The sequence below is a fragment of the Myotis yumanensis genome, unplaced genomic scaffold, assembly GCF_028538775.1.
Source record: "Myotis yumanensis isolate MYYU_CA2020_CCGP unplaced genomic scaffold, mMyoYum1.0.hap1 SCAF_1, whole genome shotgun sequence".
In the NCBI taxonomy this organism is placed as follows: Eukaryota; Metazoa; Chordata; class Mammalia; order Chiroptera; family Vespertilionidae; genus Myotis; species Myotis yumanensis.
In genome coordinates, this window is record NW_027223752.1 from 15,193,052 (window position 1) to 15,218,330 (window position 25,279).

A 25,279-nucleotide genomic window follows, 5' to 3' on the forward strand; every position below is an offset into this window, starting at 1 on the left:
CCCCCCCCCCCCAGCCTCCCATCCCCCTCCCCCAGCAGCACCTGGAATACAGCAGCCCTCCGCATCTGTGGAGGGAGTAGCAGCATCTTTTCTGAAACGCCCCAGTTCGCCACTCAAGGGCTGCTCTTTCAACTGTTACCTACACCAGTTCTCACCGGCAGGCAGACCTCCAGCGGAGAATTCTTTTCACAGCCACGCTGGTTGCTGGGATGAGTTGACCCCAGCGACACAATAAAACCAAATGAGCGCCCTCCGTGCAGACCAAGCTTTTCCAGCCTTGACCTAGAACGTGAATCTGGGGAGGGGCCCCCTGAAACCCTCTCGCCCAATATGACAGGTGGGAAAACCGGCCGGAGAGGGGCTTGGCCGTGCCAAGGCCTCCCGAAGACTAGCACTCCTTTCTGGCCTCTCCGGGACCCTCAGGGGTGGGCAGAAGGCACTGACTTGGAATTCAGATTCTGGGACCAGCAATGAAATGCCCCCCCAATTCAGTACCCCAGTCTACTGTGCTCCCCAGGCTGCTGTGTGCAAGGCGGGCTCTCCTGCATCCTGCAGCCCTGGGTGGCTCTTTACAAGAGTGTCTGTGACTCAGGCATCCCGACAGCCGGGCAGAGCTCCAGGGCCTCAGGTGAACCCACCGGTGACACAGGCAGTCCTGGCTCCTGGCGGCTGGTCTCCAGCCTGGGACTTCCCACCTGGCTGCTGCCTCTGACTCAGGAACCCCCCTCTCTTCCCCATGGTCCCAGGCAGACCTCATCTTGATCCCTGTCAACCCCCCATCACAGAGAACAGCGCCCCCTCCCAGCTGGCCCCAGGACCCCACCCATTCGCTCGCTGCCCCCAGGCTGGCTCCCACCCACTCAAGGGCGCTGGTGGTGAGACAAGGAGGCCAAACAGGTCAGGAGATGGTCGTGATGCTGGCCGGCCGGGTGGCCGTCGGCGGGTCAGCGCAGGTAGGAGCACTCTGAAGGCTCGGTGGTGGGAACGGGGGCCCTTGGGATGATATCTTGCCTCGTCGGACATTTCCTGAAGGGTCTGGGGTGACTTCTGAATCCCTGGTCCTTGTGTCTACCGCCTGTCCAGCACACACTGGGTTCCATGAGCAGTACGATAAATTTCACGGTCTCCATTTTGTCCAATATAAATTTCTAGGAGGAAAAACAAACCTCTCATTCTTTATTCTTGACACCATTCCCCAGGGACCAAAGCACCATTAAAATCTGCCTACATCTCCTTTCGCTTTCACAAGAACCCTAGCAATGGTGTGGTATCAGTGACGATTGGTGAATGAGCAAACCTAGGTTCAGAGAGGTTAAGTGACTGGCCTGAAGCTGCACAGCCCAGTGGTGGCCGAGCTGGAGGACTCAGAGTCCAGATCTTGTGTGGCTTCTTGAAGGTGGTTGCCTGCCTCTTACCACTGCTTCCTCCATAAAACATACCCTGGCTGCCCTCGCCTCCCTCCCTGAGAGACATTCAGTTCTTGGGGACCAGGTAGCCCTTTATCTCCCCCGACCCCCAGCTCTACCTAGCACAAAGCTGAGCACATGCAGGTGTGTGTCTCAAAACTAGGTTGGGTGACTAGTACAGGCGACCCCTGGGACCCCTTGACATTACTTTTTTAGGGGAAGATGGAATGAATATACCGTAACTATTTAGACAAATGTACCCTTCTTCAAAATCACGTCATTCATTTTGCAACCGGAAGGAGTTAAGCCCCAGGGGATGCCAGTTATGTGGCCTTCAACATGGATGGCGCCTCTGAGCGATGCCACAGAGGGGCCCTGCTACTGCCTGTGACGTTCTTAAAAGAAGTGCTTCTCGACTAGGATGCAGGCTTGCTCACCGCTGACTGCTGCTACTGGACAACACCGGGGAAGGGACTTGCCTCTCTGGGTTCCAGAGAAGCGAAGGATCCTGTTTGAATGTCTCCACTGAACCTACCTCAAGTGAGGAAAGCAAGTCCTGAGCTAGGATGAAGCCAGTACTGAAGGTGGCAGATAGGGGAGGGTGGGAAGGCCAGGTCCTGGATGGTGCTACTGGGCCTCTGGTCACACCATGCCTGAAACCCAGCCACCAAACACCTGCTCGAGATGCGAGACATGCCTGTTACAAGAGTCCAACAACCTCACCCAAGAACGCGGTTGTGTGACTCACACCTACGGATTTCAAAGCTTACTACAAAGTTACAGAGTCAAGGCAGGGTGGTACTGGCATAAGGGCAGACAAATGGATCAATGGAATAGAAAGGGGTCCAGAACTAACACTTCTCCTTTTTTTTAAAAAAAAATATTTTATTGATTTTTTACAGAGAGGAAGGGAGAGGGATAGAAACATCGATGAGAGAGAAACATTGATCAGCTGCCTCCTGCACACCCCTACTGGGTATGTGCCCGCAACCAAAGTACATGCCCTTGACCGGAATCGAACCTGCGACCCTTCAGTCTGCAGACCGACGCTCTATCCACTGAGCCAGACAGGCTAGTGCAGGGGTGGGCAAACTTTTTGACTCGAGGGCCACAATGGGTTCTTAAACTGGACCGGAGGGCCGGAACAAAAGCATGGATGGAGTGTTTGTGTGAACTAATATAAATTCAAAGTAAACATCATTACATAAAAGGGTACGGTCTTTTTTTTTTTTTTAGTTTTATTCATTTCAAACGGGCCGTAGTTTGCCCACGGCTGGTTAGGGCAACACTTCTCCTTTATGGGCAATTGGTTTTTGGCAAGGGCGAGGAGACAATTCAATGGGGGAAGAATCATTTTTTCAACAAATTGTATCAGGACAAATAAATATCCTTATGCAAAAGAGTGAAATTGGATCCTTATATCATATACAAATTAATTAAAAATGGATAATAAATCTGATAATAGAGCAAAAGCTACAAACTTCTTACAAAAAACTTAGGTATAAATCTTTGTAACTTTGGATTAGGTAGGCAATGTTTTTCTTTCTTCCTTTCTCCCTTTCTTTCTTTCTTTTTTAAGATATGATGCCTAAAGCATAATAACCAAAGAAAAAATAGCTAGATTGGATTCATAAAAATTAACGTTTGTGCTTCAATGGATACTATCGACATGAAAAGACAATCCATAGAATGAGAGAAAATGTTTTCAAATCATATATTGTAGAAGGGACTTGTAGCCAGACGAGGTAAGGAATTCTTACAACTCAACAATAAAGACAAACAATCCAATTTAAAAATGTGCAAAGGATCTGAATAGATATTTCTCCAAAGAAGATATACAAACAGCCAATAACTCCTTATGAAAAGATGCTCAACATTCATCTTAGTCATCCAGAAAATGCAAATCAAAACCACAATGAGATACCACTTCACGTCCCCTAGGATCGCTAAGTTGCAAAAGACAGATAATACCAAGTGCTGCGGAGGAAATGGGGAAAGTGGAAGCTGCATACATGGTCCCTAGGGTTGTAAAATTATGCAGCCACTTTGCAAAACAGTATGGCAGTTCCTCAAACATAGTTACCACATGACTCAAATTCCACTCCTGCGTGTATACCCAAAGTAATTGAAAAGACATGTCCACACGAAAACATGTTCATGAATGTTGATAGCAGCATTATTTATAATAGTAAAAAAAAATGGAAATATCCCAAATGCCCACCAACTGATGAATGGCTAAACCAATTGAGGGTTAGCCAAACAATGGGCTATTTTCAGCCACTTAAAGGAAGGAAGTATTGATTCATGCTCCTGAACGGATGAAACTCGAGGACAGTACGTGAAGTGCAAGAAGCCAGATGCAACATGCATTGTGGGGGGCGATGAAGACGGTCAGGAATTAGATACTAATGACGGTCGGGCAATTCTATACTGAAAACACTGAAGTGGGCGCTTTAAACGGGAAATGTGATGATATCTGAATTACATCACAACAATATTGTGATTAAAAATAAAAAATAAATATATATGCTCTGCTGTCAGTGGAAGCCAATGTGGTCACATGTTCCCTGTCACTGAGCATCAGCGTTATGATGACGGGGGTTTGGGCCTACGGGGCAGTGAGAAGGGACACTGCCCTGGACTTGACTGAGGGTCTTAAGTTTAAATTGAGGTCTCGTCACACAGCTCCCTTACTCACCGAAATGCCCCTCCCAGCATACACGCGTGTAAATGTGGGACCTCATGTGTGTGCACTTTGGTGTGTGTGTTTGCAGGTGTCAGTGTGTGTTTCGTGTGTATGTTAGGTGTGCAGAGAGCACCTGTGAATGTCTGTATGAGTGTGTACACGGCGTGTGTGTGTGTGAGTGTGTGAGTGTGTGTGTGTGAGTGTGTGTGTGTGTGGTGTGTGTGTGAGTGTGTGGTGTGTGTGGTGTGTGTGTGAGTGTGTGTGTGTGTGGTGTGTGTGTGAGTGTGTGGTGTGTGTGGTGTGTGTGTGTGTGTGAGTGTGTGTGTGTGTGGTGTGTGTGAGTGTGTGTGTGAGTGTGTGTGTGAGTGTGTGTGAGTGTGTGAGTGTGTGTGTGTGGTGTGTGTGTGTGTGTGTGTGTATGCGTGTGTGTGTGAGTGTGTGTGTGGTGTGTGTGTGTGAGCGTGTGTGTGTGTGTGTGAGTGTGTGTGTGAGTGTGTGTGTGAGTGTGTGTGTGTGTGTGTGTGGTGTGTGTGTGAGCGTGTGTGTGTGTGTGTGTGTGGTGTGTGTGTGTGAGCGTGTGTGTGAGTGTGTGTGTGTGTGTGTGTGAGCGTGTGTGTGAGTGTGTGTGTGTGTGTGTGTGTGTGTGGTGTGCCGGCAGGCGGGGGGGCTTCACATAAAGGCCAGCAGGGCAGGAGTTCCTTGACACCCACCTCTGACCTTGCACCTCTTAGGTGCTCGTCATAATTTTGTTGAGAGACGAATGGAGACCCTGAGACCTCATGGGCACCAGGAGCCCATGCAGCCGTGGAGGGAGGGGCTAATGGGGGGCTAACCAAATGTACCCCGAATCGGCTGAGGTTGGGCCAGCCTGGGAAGCATGGAGTCTCACCTGAATCAGGTCGAGCTTGGAGAAGAGGCCCATGCTCTTGGGCTCCACACAGTCAGAGGAGCAGCACTGTGGGCCATGTTGTCGATGGCCATTTGCATATAGTTGAGCAGCTGGCTCTGCAGAGGAGCAGGAAGAGGAGGGGGACGCAGCGGCTCAGCCCTTTCCCAGAATCCCCTGGCCCCCTGGCCCCCTGGCCCCCTGGCCCCCTGCCCCCTGGCCCTCTGGCCCCCTGACTCCCTGACCCCCTGGCCCCCTGCCCCCTGCCCCCTGGCCCCCTGGCCCCCTGCCCCCTGGCCCCCTGGCCCCCTGGCCCCCTGCCCCCTGGCCCCAGCTCTCTCAGGTCAGAGAAGCGATCGGGGGCCAGGAGCCACCTGCTCATCCTGGTCTGTGCCCCACTCCCCAAAGGCTTTATCCAGTCCCTCCCGCCCGCAGGGTCTGAGGGTCCTCCCGGTTGGAGATGTCGGTGGTCCACACCTGGGGCAGGGGCTGGGCAGGGGCCTGGAGGCACCCAGCGCTCCTCACTCCGGGCAGCGCCTGCGTCCTGGACTTCAGGCCTCCGGGGTGGCGATCAGCTGCGGCAGCCTTGCTTCCCACCTTAAAAAGACCCAGAAGGGGCTCTTACCTGTGCCAGCCTACTCCCTCTCCAAGCTCCTTGGTTGGAGGCCAGCAGCCCACAGACCCCAACTTTCATGTCTTCCAAATTAGGGTCCTACGGGGCCTGGGAAGGTCCTACTTCCGATGACCACACCCTGCCCAGGAGGAGTGTGCCCAGAGCAGCCCTGTGCCCCAGGCCTCAATCCCTGTGCCCTTCCAGCAGCCCAGCCCCTGAGGCTGGGAGGCCACAGTTCTGAGCATTTTTCGTGGGTGAGGACTGGGGGCGGGGGTCAGGAATTCACATTCCGAAGGCCAATAAGAAGCAGCTCAACAGCCTAAGCTCAGAAGTCCTGGCCCTGGTCATGAACTTCGACCATGACTTGCTCTCCTGAGCACCACTTTTCTCATCTGTGAAATGGGTATGGGTAAAACCAAGCAATAGTTCGGAGTGCCTATTCTGGGTCAGGCCTTGGGCTAAGCCCTCCCTGGTAATGATCAAAGATAGTGCACAGCAACCACTCATTTCCATGTCATTATTATTCATCACAGGCATGACAGAAGGACTGATCAAGCAGCCAGCATATGCCGGGCCCTGGGCCTGGGCCGGGGATCCCAGCTCCGGTTCTTGGTAGAGCTGGGTCTGTGGCTGCAGTTTTTCCCGCTGGTAAAGTGACACCTGCCCCATCTTAAAGAAGCCCTTCGAAAGCTAGCAGTCACCATGGTGCAAGCGGGTAAGTGGTGTGTGTGTGTGTGTGTGTGTGTGTGTGTGTGTTGGGGGTGAGGAGACAGCAGCCTTCGCCCCTGCCCTGCCCCTGGGCCAGCAGACTGGACTCACATTATGGCTGCCCGTGTCTTTCTGGAAGGCGACACCATGTCCCGACTGCCACTGCTCCTGCCTGCGGTGACACCTCTTCTGCAGCTGGCACAGCCGGATCTTGAGGGTCTGTGGGCAGAAGGGCTGGGTCACTTCGGGGCAGCGAGCCCGCCCAGGCCCGAGAAGCCCACTGCCCAGGGCGGTCTGAGTGATGATGGGGTGGGAGGCGGGGCCACTGAAAGCACCAGGAGATGCCGCAGAGGCCACGTCCAGGCCGCCTGGGGACAGAATCCCCACTCAGCCCCCAGAACCCCGTTTTCCCCCGTCAGACCCAGAGCCATTGGTCTGTGCCCTCCTGGCCTCGAGGGGCTGCTGGGAGGACAGTGGGGAGCCAGGCTGCGGCCACCGCGCCGTGCTGAGCACAGTCCCGCCTCCAGGCCCCAATGAGTTTGGAAGACACAGGACCTCGCAGTGTCCTCACTTCTCACCTAGAAAATGGGAAGGACAGCATGACGGCAACTAAGGTGTTAAACTCAAGAGGGCATTAAAAAACCCTCAGCAAACAAACAGGATAAATATTTTAATGCAATTAAAAAAAAATCAAAGATGCCCTGGCTGGTTTGGCTCAGTGGATAGAGCGTTGGCCTGCGGACTGAAGGGTCCCAGGTTCGATTCCAGTCAAGGGCACATGCCTGGGTTGTGGGCTTGATCCCCAGTGGGGCGTGCAGGAGGCAGCTGATCCATGACTCTCTCTCATCATGGATGTTTCTCTCTCTCCCCCTCTTCCTTCCTCTCTGAAATCAATAAAAATATATTTTAAAAAAATCAAAGTTAATGCAAAAAAGTTCATGATGAACAAAATATTACCATTTTTTAAAAAGGTGGGAGCCAACCCTGCAGTAACACCCTGCAGTGCTGGGTTCCCTCTCACTCACCTGCCCTTGCTCAGCCCTTGGGACAGAGCACCTGCCTGGAGGTGCTGGGTGAGATTAAAGGAGATAAAGCATGTAAAACGCTGATTGTGGTGACGCCACCCATAAAGGGCCCTGGTTCTCCAAAGGAAGGAAGGAAGGTGCAAAGTGGTGTAGGTGTTCAGTGCTGCCACCAGGGGGAGGACTCGCTGCAAACGTCACCAATGGTCCTTTGCAAGAGGCAGTCAACCTGTCAGCCTTCCTCTCCGTCTGGTGTCCCCTTCCCCTCCCTGGCTGCAGCCGCCTTTGATCGGGCAGTTCCTGCTGCCTGGAATGCCCATCCTTCCTGGCGGAAGTTCTGTTTATTGCAAGACTAACCAAGAAGAACGCACAGAGAGAGGACTTCTTGGGGGCACTTCCTTTGAGACAGGTTGAGTTTGGTGTCTCTCAACAACCTAGTGCTGTGGTCGGCAAACCGCGGCTCACGAGCCACATGCGGCTCTTTGGCCCCTTCAGTGTGGCTCTTCCACAAAATACCACGTGCGGGCGTGCACGTACAGCGCAATTGAAACTTCGTGGCCCATGCGCAGAAGTCGGTATTTTGTGGAAGAGCCACACTGAAGGGGCCAAAGAGCCGCATGTGGCTTGCGAGCTGCGGTTTGCCGAGCCGCAGTTTGCCGACCACTGAAGTGGCTAAGTTGCATGGCCCCCACTTGACAGATGAAGGAACTGAGGCTCAGTGTGGGTGCAGACTTGCCCAGGGTCACGCATCTAGAAAGGCTGAGCTGGGATTTGAACCCCAGGCTGTCTGAGTCCAGAACTTGTGGCTTTTCTACCACAAAGAGCACCTTGGGAGCATAAGCCGAGCCTCAGGAGAAACCCCAAGCCAGCCAGCGGAAGGGCAGAGGAAGGGATACAGAGCAGGTCTCTGGAGTGACAGCCCCACCCCTGCTTCCGGGGTGGGGAGGGAAGGGGGCCCTAGGACCCCCGCTCTCTGGGCCAGTGGGGACGGGCCAGGCTGCAGGCAGCTGTTACCGGAATAAGAGCTCGATGGCTTTCCTCCAGGGACTCCAGGCTCTGGTGGACGGCCTGGCTCATCTTGGAGAAGGCCGCCAGGTGCTGCTGGATGTCCTGGCTGACGGTGAAGAGCTTCCCATAATGCTCCACCAGGGCCTCCACCAGGGCCTCCTCCTGGGCCTCCTCCGTCTCCTGCCCTTCATTGTAACCTATGGAGACAGTGCTGTGCGGGGTGGGTGGGCAGGAGAGCTGGCCCTCACCCGCCCCTTCAGTGGGCGATGCCAATAAGGTAGATGGGGCTTCTGCTGCCGCCCCAGAACTCCAGCTGGGCTCAATCCCCAATAGGGGGCCTGCAGGAGGCAGCCAATCCATGACTCTCATCATTGATGTTTCTCTCTCTCTCTCTCTCTCTCTCTCCCTCTCCCTTCTTCTCTGAAAAAAATAAAAATAAAAACAAAAACGTGTTTGTCTTCCCTTGCCTTTCCTAACAAGTTTTCAGCACCGTAACAGTGGATTTTGGTATAAATCAGGATAAAACAAAACAAGATACAAAAACCCATTCAGCTGTCTGCGTAATTTTAGTTGATAATAGCAAAACACAAACACAAACCAAAGACAAACAAAAGACTAGGAACAGTAGCTCACGTTGACTGGGTGCTAGCTAAATGCCGGGCCCCGGGGACATGCTTAGAAAAGAGGTGTTCCTCTAGTCCACACAACTGCTGCTGTTCCCATCGGACAGGTTCCGAAACCAAGACCTTGAGAGCTTACCACCGGCCACATGGTCGGTGCTGGCAGGCCTGGGCCCTCAGGCAGGCTGGCTCCGCACCCGGGCCCTCCTCAAACACCGGGGCATCGGTCTCCATGGATCACTCTCCCGAGATGAGCTAGACGTGCAGCGGTTCTCAACCTGTGGGTCGCGACCCCTTTGGCGGTCGAATGACCCTTTCACAGGGGTCGCCTGAGACCCTCCTGCATATCAGATATTTACATGACGATTCATAACAGTAGCAACATTACCGTTATGAAGTAGCAACGAAAATAATTCTATGGTTGGGTCACAACATGAGGAGCTGTATTTCAAGGGCCGAAGGTTGAGAACCACTGAGCTAGAGGCTCAGTGAGGCCACACACTGTGCTCCACTCCTGAGCCTAGGAAGTGGCCACACACAGGAAGCTACATACGTACCCTTGGGGATTTTCTCAAGGACCTTAATGAGATAGTCTTCAAAAAGCTTGTACTTCTCCACCTTTCTCTTTAGCTTCCTCTGCCTGTGGGGACATTGCAGGGACGGTGTGAGCCAGACAGGAGGCTGTGGTTGGGAGGCTCGCAGATCCTGACCCCTTGCAGGGCCACCCTCTGTGGTCCCCGGCTCAGAGCACTCCCCCCGTCCCCCATCAGTGGGCCACTAACTTCAGTCTGTCCACTCCATTTTACTGCTGGGCCAACCGAGCCACAAAGAGGTCAGAGAGACGCCTGAGGTAGGTGAGGTAGGGCCCCGGGGAGCGAAGCCAGGATATTCCGGCTTGGGGGTATATGGTGCCTCTCCGGGAGGCTGAGCAGGTGCTGGGTGGCTTAAGCCCCTATGAGCCGGAGACCTGGCAGGTGTTATACCTGTCTGTGCCCACCTGCAATGGGGTCGTGAGAGACCCTCCCCCACAGGCTGGCCCGGACTGTGCCTGGGGATCCTAGCACCTCATAAGCACCCAGTCTGAGGTCAGGAACCCAGCACCCCCTGGAGGGGAGAGGGACACACGCTGCCGCCCAGCTGTGTCTGACTCTCAGGGGATCCCGAAGCAAGATGAGTCTCCACTCTGGGCCTAGTCAAGGTCAACAGTCAAGGGCAGAGGGCAGAGGGCAGAGTAGGGCCTGCCCGGCCAGCGGGCTGAGCCGACGGGGGGCGGGGGGAGTATCTCTGAGTGACAGTAGAGTGATCCATGGCAGGCCTCTCTGCCTCTCAGGCCCCATGTTCTCATCCACACAGTCCTAGAAAATGCAGGAAAAATTTGTCTTTTCCTGCAACTAGCACGCGGGGCCCTATGAGCCACGGTGCTAAACCTCCTGGGGCCGGGAAGCCCTTCTAGAACCTGATGAATGGGTTGGACCTTTCTTCCCTAAAAATTGCTCAGACACAGCCATTTGCCTCTAATCCAGGCCTTTGTGGGCGGCCTGAAATCCAAGGGCCCCCTGGGAGGCGAGGGCCCAGGGTCTCCACTCAGAGCCAGGCGGCAACCTCGCAGGCTGATTTTAGAGGGGCTGGGCCAACAGGTGCACAGGATGGCACCCATAGCCCTGCCTCCATGATGGGGACCCTGCCTCCGTGATGGGGGCCCTGCCTCCGTGATGGGGGCCCTGCCTCCGTGATGGGGGTCCTGCCTCCGTGATGGGGGCCCTGCCTCCGTGATGGGGGTCCCTGCCTCCGTGATGGGGATCCTGCCTCCGTGATGGGGGCCCTGCCTCCGTGATGGGGATCCTGCCTCCGTGATGGGGGTCCCTGCCTCCGTGATGGGGATCCTGCCTCCGTGATGGGGGACCCTGCCTCCGTGATGGGGGACTCTGCCTCCATGATGGGGATCCTGCCTCCATGATGGGGGACCCTGCCTGTGGAGGGCTGAGACTTTTCCAAGGTCTCAGGTCAAAGGATGTAGCCAACTCCTCCACCCCCCTCGCCTCAGCTGCCCCTCCCCTTTACTTCCAGGCCTCACTCTGCTCCTCCATTTTCTGGCCTGGCATTTTAGCTCAGTCCCAGCCACTCAGCCCACGGCAGGCGGCTCTGGGGATGAGGTTGGGGGCCTGGCGGGGCCTGGAAAACTCATACTTGGCCTGGAGCTGGCAGAGTTCCTGTAACAGCACCTGCAGGTATCTGTCCTTGTCGTCATGGCCAGTACTGCTCGGGCCGGACGCCTGGCCCGTGTCCATGGCCCCTGGCATTGCCCCTCACCACGCCAGGCCGCTCTGGAGGACGAGGGTCATGGGGGCCAGGCAGGAAGGTGATGGCCACACGCAGGGCAGCAGCCTTGGTCTCTGGTGGTCCCGACAGTCCTCGGTGGCCAGGATACACTCCCACTTCACAGAAAGGGAAACAGGCTCAGAGGGGGTCAGGTGACCAGCTCAAGGACACACAGTAGGACTGGATTTGGACTCGGGGTTCATTACATCCAAAATCTGGGGTCTTGGAGCTGCACCCCAGCTCTGGAAGGACCAAACGTGCCGTTCTGTAGCAGCCTATGGCCCTGTCACCCCATAACTGGGTGGCCCCATCACCACCAGGTCCTGAGGGCACCAACATGCCAGACTCCCAACAGGTGCTGGTTTCCGTGGCACGAGGATGGCCAGGGTCAGAGCTGGGCTGGCTCAGCAGCTGCCCCAGAGGGAGAGGCGCTTTTGTCGTCTCTCTCCCGGCCCATCCCTCCGCCCAGGCACGCACTCAGCCGACACCACAAACTCGGAGCTTACACAGAGCTGACCGAGTTGGAGTGGAGACAGACCATTGAATAAGCTTGTGGTTGGCTGGGAAGCTGGTCTAGTTACCAGGGAGCTTCCACCCGCCTTGCAAAGAGTTCCTGGGCCCCTCGCCTAAGTCTGGCCCCCAGTTATGACCAAAAGGAGAAGAAAGTCTCCCAGGGGCGCCATGCATTGGGTGCCTCCTGGCCCAGCCCCCGCACAGGGGAGGGGCCTGGAGAGGAGGTGAGGGGCCACAGGCTCAGCGTCTCCACCCTCAGATCAGACATGCGTACCTGAGCTCGGGAGGAGGAAGCGGCCTTGCTGACTCACCATCCAGGAGCACAAGCCACAGCCGGCCGTGACGTCACAATGCTGCCTTCTGTCCTGTGACCTGCCTGTTGCAGGTCCGCCCATGGGCTGTGACATCACAATGCTGCCTTCTGTCCTGTGACCTGCCTATTGCAGATCTGCCCGTGGGCCATGACGTCACACTGCTGCCTTCTGTGCTGTGACCTGCCTGTTGCAGATCCACCCGTGGACCGTCCTGTCACAATGGGGACACCAGGTTTCCCAGAGCAATTCTGAGCCTTGGGCTGGAGAAGGAGAAAGGGATGCTGAGCTCAGCACACGGAGGCTCAGATGAGCCAGGCGAGGAGGCAGCGGCAGCTGGAGGGTTTCTGCTGAGGGCGTGGCCTGGTCAGCCTGGCTGCAGAGGGTGCGCCCGCTCAGGGTGGACACGAGGCAGGCGGCCCGCGGTGGCGGTGGCTGACCTCTGTGGGCACAGTGCTGAGCACCTTCCCGCAGGGCTCACCCTAATGCAACACACCACCTGGCAGAGCCCTCACTTCACAGGTGGGGAGACTGAGGCCCCTGAGGTTCAGTAACGCACAAATTATTGATTTCAGAGAGGAAGGGAGAGGGAGAGAAGGATAGGAACATCAATAATGAGAGAGAATCATTGATTGGCTGCCTCCTGCCGATCGAGCCCACAACGTGGGCATGTGCCCTGACCAGAAATCGAACCGTGACCTCCTGGTTCATAGGTTGATGCTCAACCACTGAGCCCTGCGGCCGGGCACTGAGCTGAGATGTTAACCCTTCTGTCGGAACTCCAGGACCCCCTGGGAGGTGGAGTTGCAGGGCCCTAAACCGCTTGACACGGCGCCACCGCAGGCAGGGGGTGTAGGGATGGTGGAGCGATCTGCTTCCCAGGAAGGACTGTATCTCTGGCCCGAGGTGTCCTGGGCAGTGTCCAGGGCGCAGGGGACAAGGCTGGGAGAGGGACTGCGGCTGCTCCTGTGAGAGTTCTCCCTGTCAGGCCCTAAGGAGCGACTGTCCAATGACCAGGGATTGACACGGATCATGGGTTCACCCTGCCTGGCCCTTTGCCTGAAGTCGCCCATGTACTTCTCCAAACAATCTTCAAGGTGGTGGACGCCCTGCTCCATTTTGCAGGTGAGAAAACTGAGGGTCCAGGAGGGGAAGTAACTTGACAAGGACACGTGGCTAATGAACGGGTCGCAGGGCTGGCCCAGTGCAACATGAAAATGCTGGGTTCCCATTCAGAAAATTGAGGATTTCATGTCAGCAACAGCAGAACATAAGTCCAAATACGGGCTGTCCTGAGCACAGGCGCCCTGCACATGTCCTGTGCTGGGCTCTGAACCCAGGTCTACGGACTCCTGAACCTGTTCTTTAGCCACACCCACTCCCTCCCTAACTACCTGCCTCAGAGCCCTCTTCATGCTCTGGTTCTTCCTCCTCCTCCCCCACCTCCCCCTCCTCCCCTTCCCCACACCCTTTCCTCCTCCTCCCCCTCCTCTCCCTCCCCACTCTATCTCCCCCCACCCCCTCCCCACCCCTCCACCAGCAAGTTGCAGACCCCACCCTCCCTGTCCAGGGGAAGAATTCGGGGCTTACACTGGAGCTCAAAGGAACTCAGAAGAGAGAAGACCAAGGCTGAGGGAGAGGCGGGAACTGCCAAGGTTACACAGCTGGTGAGGGGCCCGGGTCCCAGACCTCCCAGCCTGGCTCTGTCCCCTGGGCTTTGGGAGAGAGACCCAAGGCAAGGCCATCCGTTCCAGACGGCTGGGAACCCTGGGAGCTGGGAGCCCGCTTCAAGGGCAGAGCCCCAGTCACATGGCAGTAGAATCCCCCCTCCACCCTCTTTAAAGCCTTAACAAGGACTCCTGGGGCTGGAATTTGACCCCAGAGCTTGAGTCTCACGGCACAGCAGAAGGATGGGCCAGATCAGGCCCGCGGCCCAGAATTCCAACCCCGACTGCCCTGCAGCCCCAAATGCCCCCACGAGGACATGGCCAACCTTCCCCAGCAGTAAGTGATGCTGAGGATGCAGAGTGAGTCTGTGGAGCCAGGCAAGCCGGCTGGCTGTGTGACCTTAGGGAACGTGCACAACCACTCTGAGCCTCAGTTTCTGAAAGGACAACGGCAAGGTAAAAGCACCCAGGATTAAACGAGATGATCCACACGGAACGTTTAGCATCGCCTCATTTTAAGAAATTAATGAGTGCGCGTGTGCAGAAGACAGTCTCGAAGGGGGTGAGTAAACTTTGCAGGCCTTATCCTAGGGGCAGGGCATGAGGGGAAACATCTATGATCGCACCCCTTTGAGGTGAGCAGCAGGCACTCAGTCAGCCTTCGTTCTGTTCTCTGTCCTCCCTTCTCTCTCCCTCCAGAAGGTCACGTGGCAGTGACCGGCTAGCAAGGACCCTTTCCTGAGAGAGCGTTCTGACAGCGGGAGGGGCTGAAGCCCAGGAGCCCTGTTGCTGGGGTTGGCTGCCAAAGGCGGCTTGGGGAAGGGTGGGGAGTGTGTGCAGCCTGGGGGCTGGGGGCTGGGGGCCGAGTGGGTGCGGGGAAGACAAGCATGGCCTCTTTATTCTGCTGGGAGTTTGCTAAGACCAGACAATGCTTAGGTCCCCTCAACCCTCCATGGAGACAGACTCTCCGAGATCTGTCCCTTCCGCTCCCTCCCAGCCTGGGTGCAGGAGGAGGCAAGTCCCAGGGCCCAGGATGCGGTGCGGTGGCTGCTCCTTCTGTGAGACCCCCAGCCGGGCTCCTACACCCTCCTCCCTGCTCTGCACCAGGGAGAGCCTCAGCAAGGCCCACTGGTTCTGCTTCCAAAATCGCTCCAATCCATCCACTGGCCCACCCTGGTCCAAAGCCCCATCTCTCCTGCATGCACCAGGGCAACACCCTCCCCTCCTGCTCGCCATTCTCCACCCAGCAGCCAGAGTTCTCCTTAAAGTGCAGCCCAATCTCCCCATTTCCCTGCCTAAAGCCAGTGCAATGCAGAAAAATAACCACCTTACTGCCCAGAGCACAGAGCCATGATTTGTGGCGCATGCCATTTTCCATGGTGTAAATGCTCCCACTGTGGCTGATTTCAAGCTACTAATAGTTAACCTGCTTGCAAAGATTTAAGAGGTGGTTTTTAGGGGCTGGTATGAGTTGTCTGCAGTGCACTGCTGGTGTAAAATCCTCCAATAATTTCAAATGAAGGCCAAACCCTGGCTGACCAGGCCTTGAATGATCTGGCCCCCACCTTGGCCTTTCCTCCCACACTGGTCTTCCCCTGCCCCACCTCAGGGCCTTTGCACCTGTGGTTCCCTCTGCTCAGAGCATTGTTCTCCCAGCTCTTCATAACGCTCTCCAAGCTTTCTCGCCCCCCAGGTCTCAGCTCAGATGCCACCACCTCAGAGTGGCCTCCCTGACCACCCCGGATCTCCCTGACTCCAGCTTACTCTTGGTTTCACCTGTCCTGGTCGATTCTATGTCAGCACTCATTCCTCCAGGTTGTCTCATTCCTACTGGGATCGATCTCCATGAGGGGGAGGCCTGGGACTAAACGGTCCGTCCCTGCTGGACACACAGCAGGCACTCAGCAGATGTACGGACACAGGCAGAGCTTTGGGTTTGAGTCATGGCTCCCCCATTCACCATCTGCATAACCACCAATAAGTCAATCTCTTTGAGCCTCAGTTTCCTCATCTGTAAGCTGGGGACAATAGTGCCCAGGTGATCAAGGACCTAAAGATGACATATGTAAGTGCTCAGTACAGTGTCTATTATTAAGGGCCCCAGAAAAAGCAAACTTGCATCTACTCAGCGACAGGCAGCTCATTCCCTCCCACGACAGCCATTGCTTACCCCTGGACACTCTGACGGCTGGGACATCTGCCCTTCCTTATGTTGAGTCCACATATGTCTCCTTGTAGTGTTCCTCTTTTAGTCCTAGTTCAACTGCTACCCCACACGGAGCCTCTTGCTGGTATACCTCCTTATTCATGCTAGATGGATAGAGTCATATTCCAGCATGGCAGCGATACTGAAGGCAGGGAACCTCCCTCAGCAGCTCCTCCCATCATGAGCTGTCTGGCCTGGGGTGAGTCCCTTAACCTCACTCACTGAGCCTCAGTTTCTTGCTCTGTGAAATGGGGTTAACAGTGTACCTGCCTCATAAATAGTCATGGACTAAATTAGCTAATATTTACACATACCCTTAGCACCTGGCACTTCCCTCATCTTAAGTGCTTGAAAAAGTTCCTATTATTCCTATTATTCTGCCTGGTGCAGGTCCACTCCCGGGCCCAACCTTTGTGCCATTTTCGGGTCCCCAGTTGTTTCTCTTCAAGGCCAGGCCCTGTCTTGAACACCCTTAGGCCGAGCTGGAAAAAGGGCCAGTCTGTCTGGGTCACCAACCCACATTCACCCCCAGTGCTCAGAGGGTAACTCAGCACTTTCCAAAGTCTCTGGGGCCGTGGTCAGCAAACCGCGGCTCGTGAGCCACATGAGGCTCTGTGGCCCCTTCAGTGTGGCTCTTCCACAAAATACTACGTGCGGGCACGCATGTACAGTGCGATTGAAACTTCGTGGCCCATGCGCAGTCGGTATTTTGTGGAAGAGCCGGTATTTTGTGGGAGAGCCACACTCAAGGGGCCAAAGAGCCACATGTGGCTCGTGAGCCATGGTTTGCCGAGCCGCAGTTTGCCGACCACTGCCTGGGGAATTACCTGACCCTGGTGGTCACTTCATGTGCTGCGCCAGCATAGCCATGGGTGAGCCTGAGGCGGGGAGGGAGTGAAGGATTAGAAAAGACAGACAAGAGAATAAAGCTGGGGCTGGGTGGGATGCTGCCCTCTCTGATGGAGAGACATTGCCACGGGCTGCAAGCCGAGTCTTTATTTCATAGCCAGATTCCACGAGGCAAAGTAAGGTCGTGGTAAATGTTTACAATGTTCTGGTGGGTTTCGAATCTTACTCAATTACATGCACCTGAGCTCTATCAAGCCCACATCACTCAGCCACGTGGGATCACAGGTTCGGACCATAAGGTCAAGCTTACAACGATAGCCTTTGGCTATAATTGTGCAGGGATTTACACGTGGCTTTGCCACAAGAGGATCGTGCCCTCTCATTAGTCTGAGGCTTGAATCTGTCCAAACACTGTAGCTGCTCTCCACAACTTCATCCATTGAGCTTGGTGGGCAAGGCCCCCAACCCTGGGACATTAGCTGCCGGAGCAGGGGCTGAGAGTTCCCAGCTGGGGTGACTTCTGCCAGCTCCCTGGGTGGCCTGGGCCCAGTCCTCTCTTTATTATCACTTGTTTAGGGAGTCCTGACGTTCTTAAAAAATGCTGGCAGTTGGGGGGTGAATGCAGCCAAGGACCAGCAGAAGCAGCAGTGAGGGAAGGAGAGAACCAGGAGGGCGTGGTGTCCTGAGAGCCAGGAAGCGGGGTCAGGGGTGGACCAATTCCTAGCCCGGCCCCAAGGCCTCCTGCCAGGCCTGTGACTATGGGTAGCATCATACCTGTGAGGATGCCACCTCTCAGGGCAAAAGGGATTCTGCAGATGTAATTAAGGTTCCGATCCATGGACGGTGAGACACGGAGACCTCCCACGTGGTCTGATCTACTCCCAGGACCCCTGGAGGCAAAGCATCTTCTCTGGCCGGTAGCAGAACAAGTCTGAGAGATTCGAGTGTGAGCGGGATTCAGGTGAGGGAGGCTGGGGTGGAGGCTCATGAGGCAAAGACCGGAGAGATCTCTGAGAATGGTTTCCGGCCAATAGTCAGCAAGAAGACGGGACCTCCGTCCTGCGGCTGCAGGAACTGACCTCCGCCAACAACCTGAACAAGCTCCCGGAGGCTCCCGATGAGAGGCGGGTCCGGCTTCAGCCTCAGGAGACCCTGAGAAGAGAAGCCAGCTGAGCCCTCCCCGACTCCTGACCTACGGAGCACCTGGGCTGGGGCAGGAAGCACCTTACGAGACGAGCTAAGAATTGGGAGCTGGATCGTGGGGCTCTAGGGGCCCAGTTGGCGTGAGGAGCAGGTCAATGTGCATTTCAAGGGCATCATTGGGCCTGAGGAAAGGTAAGGGCACGTGGCTCCTCTGAATAATCAGTAACCGGGGGAGAAGAGAGAGCCTCTCTCACCTCCTCCTCAGGCAGCCGTGGGGGACGCTCACATATGTACAACCCACAACATCTCATCTAAAGGTCAGTGGTTTCAGAAAACGGGGCCTGCACTTCCCTCATCCAGATCAAATGCATCTCAAAGACGTTCAAGGCCACTTGATTGTTTCCAGACCCAACCTTATCTTGTACGTTTTTTCCATTTGATGTAAAACTGTTAATCGTGGAAGGAGGGTATGCCTCCTTGTGGTAACTTCTGCTGGACCACGTGTACCTTTGCTCGCTCTTCGGCCTCCGTAAGCCCCTCACTTCCCCAAAGCCAAGCATGGCTGCCAGGTCGCGCGAAGCTCTGCTCTGGGGCTGTAGTCCTCAGATTGGCCCCAAGTAGAAACCTAGTGTTTTCAGAGATTCAGGTGCCTCCCGCTGACAGACCCGTCCCAAGTCCAAGTATCCCAGAGCCAGGAGAACGTTTGCATCCAGATGAAATCCCAAGGGCTTCCTTGGAGGGCCAGCCGTGGGCCCAGCTGAGCGTGCTGAGGCACCCGCAGCTCCTGGCTACATGGCAGCACCCCACACTGAGCAGCATTTGCCATGGGTGGGGGGAGGCATGGGCCTGGGCAGCTGGGACCGTAACCTTGACCAGCTGCCCTGTACTGGGTGTCATCATGAGTCAATTCTCATGTACGTACAGTCTGTGCTTCCAGTCTGTGCCTGAGGCTGCCAAGCCCTCTGACCTGGGAGCAGGGTGTCTGGCCTCGGCCAAGGTCAGGGGACTGGCTGTCCCTTTTTGAGGACAGCCTGTCTGACTCCCAAGGTGTGCAACAGCTGTCAAGACTCCGAGTGCCTCTCCATGGGGCCTGGCTTCCCCAGTGGGTGCCATTCCCCCCTGGGCCCATCTGGACTCGCTGCGCCCTTGGCTAGCCACCACCTCTCACGTGGACCCTGCACTTGGCAGTTCACCAAATCTGTTTGCAGTGGGATCTCCTGGGGGAGCAGGCACACCCCGTCCTGTTTCCATGCTCTGCTGTTACTGTCCTGAAACTTCGCTGATTTGAACAAGGAGCTTGTATTTTCATGTCGCACCGGGCCCCGCACATTGTCAGGCGATCTTGGTCTTATTTTCCAGGGGCCAGTGAGCATCCCCGCTTTACACACAAGAACCCGGGGGGTCTCCAGGGTAGAGGCTCCTGCACCAGCACGGGGCCTGGTGAGATGCTCAGTAAATACAGCTACGAGGGAACTGACTTTGCCTTCTGAGGCTGGGGGTCGGGGGGAGTCCTCTCTGATTTTCAGAACCCGCCCCTCCTGTTTTCCCACAAAGCAGCCCCGGCACCAAGTGTCCCTCCCTGGGGGGCCCCGGGAGGGCTGGGCAGTGATCCTATCTCAGCTGTGCCCTCAGGGCCCAGCGCGGTGTCAGGCCACGGATTTAGTGGGCACCCCAGGGAGTGTCGCTAAGTGAGCAGAGAGTAGACTGGGCCTGGGAGAGGAGATGGCTTTCTTGCTCAAGGTCTCTAGTTAAGAAGCTCCAGACCTGAGCTCAGGTCCGCGGACTCCGAGCCAGTGCCCACCCCTGGCCGTGTAGCTGTCTCCAGGCCGGTGACCCTGCTTCAGGGCTGCAGGCTGGGAGTGGACCCCTACCCTATCCCTTCAGGGGACCAACTGAGAGAGGGAACTGAGGTCCCTGCACATTTGCTGCGTGTAGCAGACGCTGTGAGTCCCACTCAGGTCCCCGACCCTGACCACTCAGAGCACACCTCCAGCTCCCACCAGCCGGCACCTGCTTGTCCGGCCCAGGCTCCCTTTGCCACAGGAGAGACCACAGGGCCAGGGAATAACACCCCCAGGAGCAGCCCTCAACCACCGACAGATGGGGGTACAATACCCAGCTCCCCAGTCCTTTCACGGGATGTCTCTGAGGCTCTATGCCACCCTGGCTCCCAGGGCCCTGAGGTTTAGGCTCCAGCTGCCCCCGTGTAGCTGGCCTGAGAAACGCCCTTGGTGAGCTGACTTCCCTCTGCTGCCTCCCCGCCCTTCTCCTCTGCCACGAATGGCGGGGTCTCCCCAACCCGCATCCGGCATCCCCATCCTTGTCTCAGCGTCTGCTCCTGGTCCAGGAACCCGAACCAAGAATCAGGGCCTCATTTCTTTGGGCCCCCAGCAGTTCCCTTCTCCTGGGGCCTCCTCCAGAACCTTCCAGAGTGCTGCTGTTTCCAGGCAGGAGGCTCTGCTTCCTGAGGCAGAGCTCGGCGACACTCCTCCGCGGCCTGAAGTCAGAATGTCTACTGCCTCCAAGCCTGGCCGACAGGACTCCTCCGTGTGCCCCGTCCATGCTGTTTCCTCTCCCACCACAACGCAGATGGACACGGTGACCTCGGAAGCTGCACAATTATAAGATGGCAGAGCCGCCCACGGAAGCAGCCTGGGTCCTTGAACCATCACTGTGGGGAGAGCCACTGGCCAGTGAAGAATACCGGCAGTGTGTGCATTTTCAAGAGAGAGAAAGAAATGGCTGTGTTTGAGCCATTGCTGCTTTGAGATTTGTTACAGCAGCAGATCCTTGCTAATTCTGAAGGCAAGAGGCCGGGCCTCTGAGGAGGGCAGTCCTGACCCTGTTCCTTGGTGTCTGTGTCCATGAGCAGCTCCTGTTAATCTCACTGTAGACCTCCCTAGAGGAATGACTGTTCCTGTTTTATGGATGAAGAAGCCGAGGCCCAGAGTCACATGGCTAGGAGGCGGCAGACAGGAATTCAATCTGACTCCAAACCCCGTTCACGGCTCGCAGGAGGCTCCAGGCCCTCCTAAGCCCCCTCTCCAAACGTCCTGGTCCTGGTTGCCCACCTCTCATGGGACCTCAAAGTTGATGCTGAGAATCCTCCCACATCACTGCCAATAGCCAGGCCTTTGCATGAGAGCAGGGGTCTGGGATGCCTCTGCCCACGACCTGGGGGGCATTTTTTATTATTACTATTTAAAAAAAACACATGTTTATTGATTTCAAAGAGGAAGGGAGAGGGAGAGAGAGAGAGAGAAACATCAATGATGAGAGAGAATCATTGATTGGCTGCCTCCTGCATGCCCCCCGCTGGGGATCGAGCCCGCAATGTGGGCATGTGCCCTTGACTGGACTCGAACCTGGGACTCTTCAGTCCTCAGGCTGATGCTCTATCCACTGAGCGAAACTGGGCAGGGCCTGGCAACTGGGGCGATGTCTCAGTGAATCTCACTCATCTTCAGGCTGTGTCTCTGTCCCCAGGAAGCCCCTGCTGTCCTGACAGGAGAAGAAAGCAGCGCCTTGCTCCAGCTCTGTGTGGCGCCTTATAGTGTCTTCAGACCCACTGTGTCCTCTAGTCAGGGGTGGCTGGGGACACATTCGTGCACCATTCCAGGGACCTGCAGGGCGTAGCAGATTTAGAAAGAAAAACACAGGATTCCCAGGGGGACACAGACACACTCGCCCATCGGGCAAGAGACTTCCTGGGTCAGAAACCAGTCCACTGGTCACTGCAGCCCGGAGATAATCACCAGGCCCCAACAGTCCTGCTCTGGGACCTGCGGACCAACAGACACCTGATCCCCGGGCCAGGGCCAGGGCCAGGCGTTGCTGCTAATTATAGGCCCAGAGGGGCCAGCCGGCCAGCCAAGAAGGCCCATAAAAGAGGCCAACATCAACCAGAAAAGTCAGCTCTGATCCCAGGAGCCCAGGGGCTGGCAGTGCCCAGAGCTGCAGGGCACCACCCCCAGGCACAGCCCTGGCTGCTGGCAGGCCCTGTGTGTGCCCGGGTCACACGCTTGGCAGGCCAGGCCAGGCGCTATGACAGTGCAGTTTGGAGCTGATGCCGGTGAGCTTCGATGGCACCAGAAAAATTGGGAAGGAAGGAAGGAAAGGAAAGAGGAGACAGAGAGCGAGAGCGAGAGCGAGCGAGAGAGAGAGAGAGAGAGAGAGAGAGAGAGAAAGAAAGGAATGTAAAATCTAAGTCCTGTATTAACAGATCGAACTTGGAAATATATCTTATGATCTCTGAGCCTCCGTCACCTTAGCTGTGAAACAGAGGTGGCCATATCTGCCCTCAGGAGGGTGTGAGACACCACATGCCCTCACCTGCTTCGCCCCAGGGACACCTCGCACCAGGTGTCCCCGAGGGGCTTCCAGACGGTCAGCCTCACGGCTGTACAAGCCACGTCTGTGCATGTGTGAGAGTGTCCACATGCACCAAGATCAGCAGTAAACACATATGTTAACTGAATTCTGCCCAATGGCCCGTTACTTGTAAATGACCTGTGATGGGAGGTTGAACACCAGGATTCAGACACTCTTCCAAAATCATTATTACCCCATTTTTAAATTTCTGGTTTTGAAAATGTTTAGGTAGGTTTGCTTTGAATTCCAGTTGATTTACAATTAGAGTTTGTAATCTCCGAGAACGAAGGTATGTGGATGCAGCCATGTATTGCTGCTCAGTCTGGCTTCCGAGGGACTCTGAGCATGGAGGGTCTATATTCTTTACAGCTCCACAACGCAGACCCTTCCTTCTTGGGAAACGATTTGCATAGAACTTTCCAGAAGGGCCAAGGCAGGCATCCGGGTGGCGAGGCCCACGCTCTTGTTAATGTGTCAGGTGCCCCTCACCCCACATGTGCACACACATGCTCCAAAAAGAAATGGAGGCCTTTTTAGATTTCAACAGTTACTTAATATTTTATAACTCATTTATTTGCCAACTGTCTATATATATAAAAAGCCAGCCACCGTAACACCAGAATGACCAGAGATTAGAACACTGGGTCCCTTGCCCAGGCTGGCCCCGCCCCCCAGGGAGCGGTTAGGGGCGCCCCTAGGCAATGCGATAGGGTGTGAGTTTGATGGGGGAAAGTCAAAGAAATAGGGGGGACGTTCTTAAGGGTCTGTGGGGCTGGGGTGGTCGACCGGAGGAGGTTTGGAGTGTGCTGGGGAAGGAAGAGGAAGATCTGATTGGAAAACGGCCCAGCACAGTACCTTTCTCATTGCGAACCAGGACCTCCAGCCGGGGACTGAATGGGTGGTTGTCTCATTAGTGTGATTGGGACCGACATGTTCATGGCAGTGGCTGGACTCCTGGAACTTCACTGATTCCAAATAGTAAACAGCTATCAACGTCAAAGAACAGAAAAATCCTCTCCAACTAGAGGCCCTGGACGTTGCAATGTGACTGAAGGAAACACCCCTTAAGGAGCTAGAAAAACCGAAGTAGGCGTCCAGAAGATTGTGGGATTGTGGAGGACGCCTGGGCGCCCACCGCTAGAACGTGAGCCTGTTATTGCGCATGTACATAGTCAGCCCTATAGGCCTCAGTCTCGCAGTATTTGGACGTGACTTCTGGCGGGAAATTATTCGGATTGAGGTTTGCTGTTCCCTTGGGGCAGGAAGATCAGAATTAAAGGTTTTGTTTGTTACCTTGGTTTGAAGCGAAGGAAAATGGGATAGTGACGAATAAGAAACTTTGGAGACAGTGAAGGGCAGTTTGTCCAGACTGTTGAGAGCTCAGAATTAGAGTTTAACTGGGACAGAACTCCTGCTAATAGCTCCTGATGCCTGAAGTCTGAGCACTCTGCTTTTAGGTTTTCCAGTTCAAGTGCTTGGAGACGGCCTATTAAAACATCCCGGGTTGGAAAGTGTTTGTGTAGAAGCCCATAAGTATTAAGTATTTGCTGTGTTTACCAGGCTTAGCTCTCTGTAAGGAATATGGAATAATGTCAAACACCTCATGTTCTCAAGAAGCTTGAATTTTAAAATAAAAAACAAAGGAGAAATATAAATATTAAAAATAAAAAAAGAAGAAACTTGAGTTTTAGGGGCAAAATCAGGCAGGCAGGCAGAGAGGTTAGGGGTGTTCAGGCAGGCAGGCGAGCGGGATCGGGCCTAAACCTGCAGTCGGACATCCCCCGAAAGGTCCCGGATTGCAAGAGGGTGCAGGCTGGAGTGAGCCCAGCCCCCATGCACGAATTTCATGCACTGGGCCTCTAGTTAGATTATAATCCCCTCTTTTCCTTACTTAAAGAAGGTAAGCTATGCGCGTTCAGAGTGCATGTGATCTGAGCATCACCGGTGTGCGTGTGCCTGTGTGTGTGCACATGCACGCGTGTGCAGGTCTGAATGCTCCAGCTTACAGCAGGGGCTGGGCCCTAGCAGGGCTGAGACCCACCAGGCTCCCCCACCCCTTTCCTGCTTAATGGAGAAATTCCAACCTTCATGGTGACCACCGAGGCTGTTCCCCCGCTTTGCTCAAATCATGGCTGTTTCTTCCTCTGCCTGTGACCTTCAGGGCTGGTTTACCAGCCCTGTTCAATGAGCCATCCCTGTAACAGTCACAGGCATTGAAATCCTAACACCTGGCCCTCCGGACAGCAGCTATTCCTGAAATCCACAGCCACCCTCTGGGATAGAAGGAGAGCTCCGCCCCTCCCCCCCCTTTCCCCTTCTTTCCTCTGCTCAGTGCAGACCTCCCTCTACTCCCACAGGCTTCCTCCCCCTGCATACCACCCCGCCAGCCAGGCTTTCTCCACGGTGGCACCATGGACATTTAGACGTTAATTCTTTGTTGAGGGGGTGTCTTGTGTATCGAAGGACATTTAGAAGCATCCCTGCCCTCTACCTACTAGATGCCAGGAGCACTACCCTGCCCTCAGGTGTGGCTATCGAAAAAATGTCTCCAAGAATTGTCAACTGTCTCCTGGGGAAATGGTCCTCAGTTAAGAATCATTGTTTCCAACCAGCCACCAGCCCCTTCATCTCCATCAGGAAGTTTAAGATAATAACGACCTCTAACATTTATAAGTCTTCACTCTAATATATATACTAATCCTATATAAAAGGCTAATCTGCAAATTGACCGGATGGCGGAACGACTGGTGGCTATGACGCACACTGACCACCAGGGGGCAGACTCTCAATGCAGGAGCTGCCCCCTGGTGGTCAGTGCGGTCCCACAGCGGGAGCACTGCTCAGCCAGAAGCCGGGACTCATGGCTGGTGAGTGCAGCGGTGGTGGCGGGAGCCTCTCCAGCCTCCGCAGCAGCGCTAAGGATGTCCAACTGCGACTGCCAGCTTAGGCTG

The 25,279-nt window shown here is 55.3% G+C and overlaps 1 pseudogene; it reads right to left on the reverse strand.

Annotated features, from left to right (window-relative positions):
• Positions 1-944: 944 nt before the first annotated feature.
• On the reverse strand, positions 945-11,237 carry LOC139008278 (uncharacterized; annotated as a pseudogene).
• Positions 11,238-25,279: the final 14,042 nt, after the last annotated feature.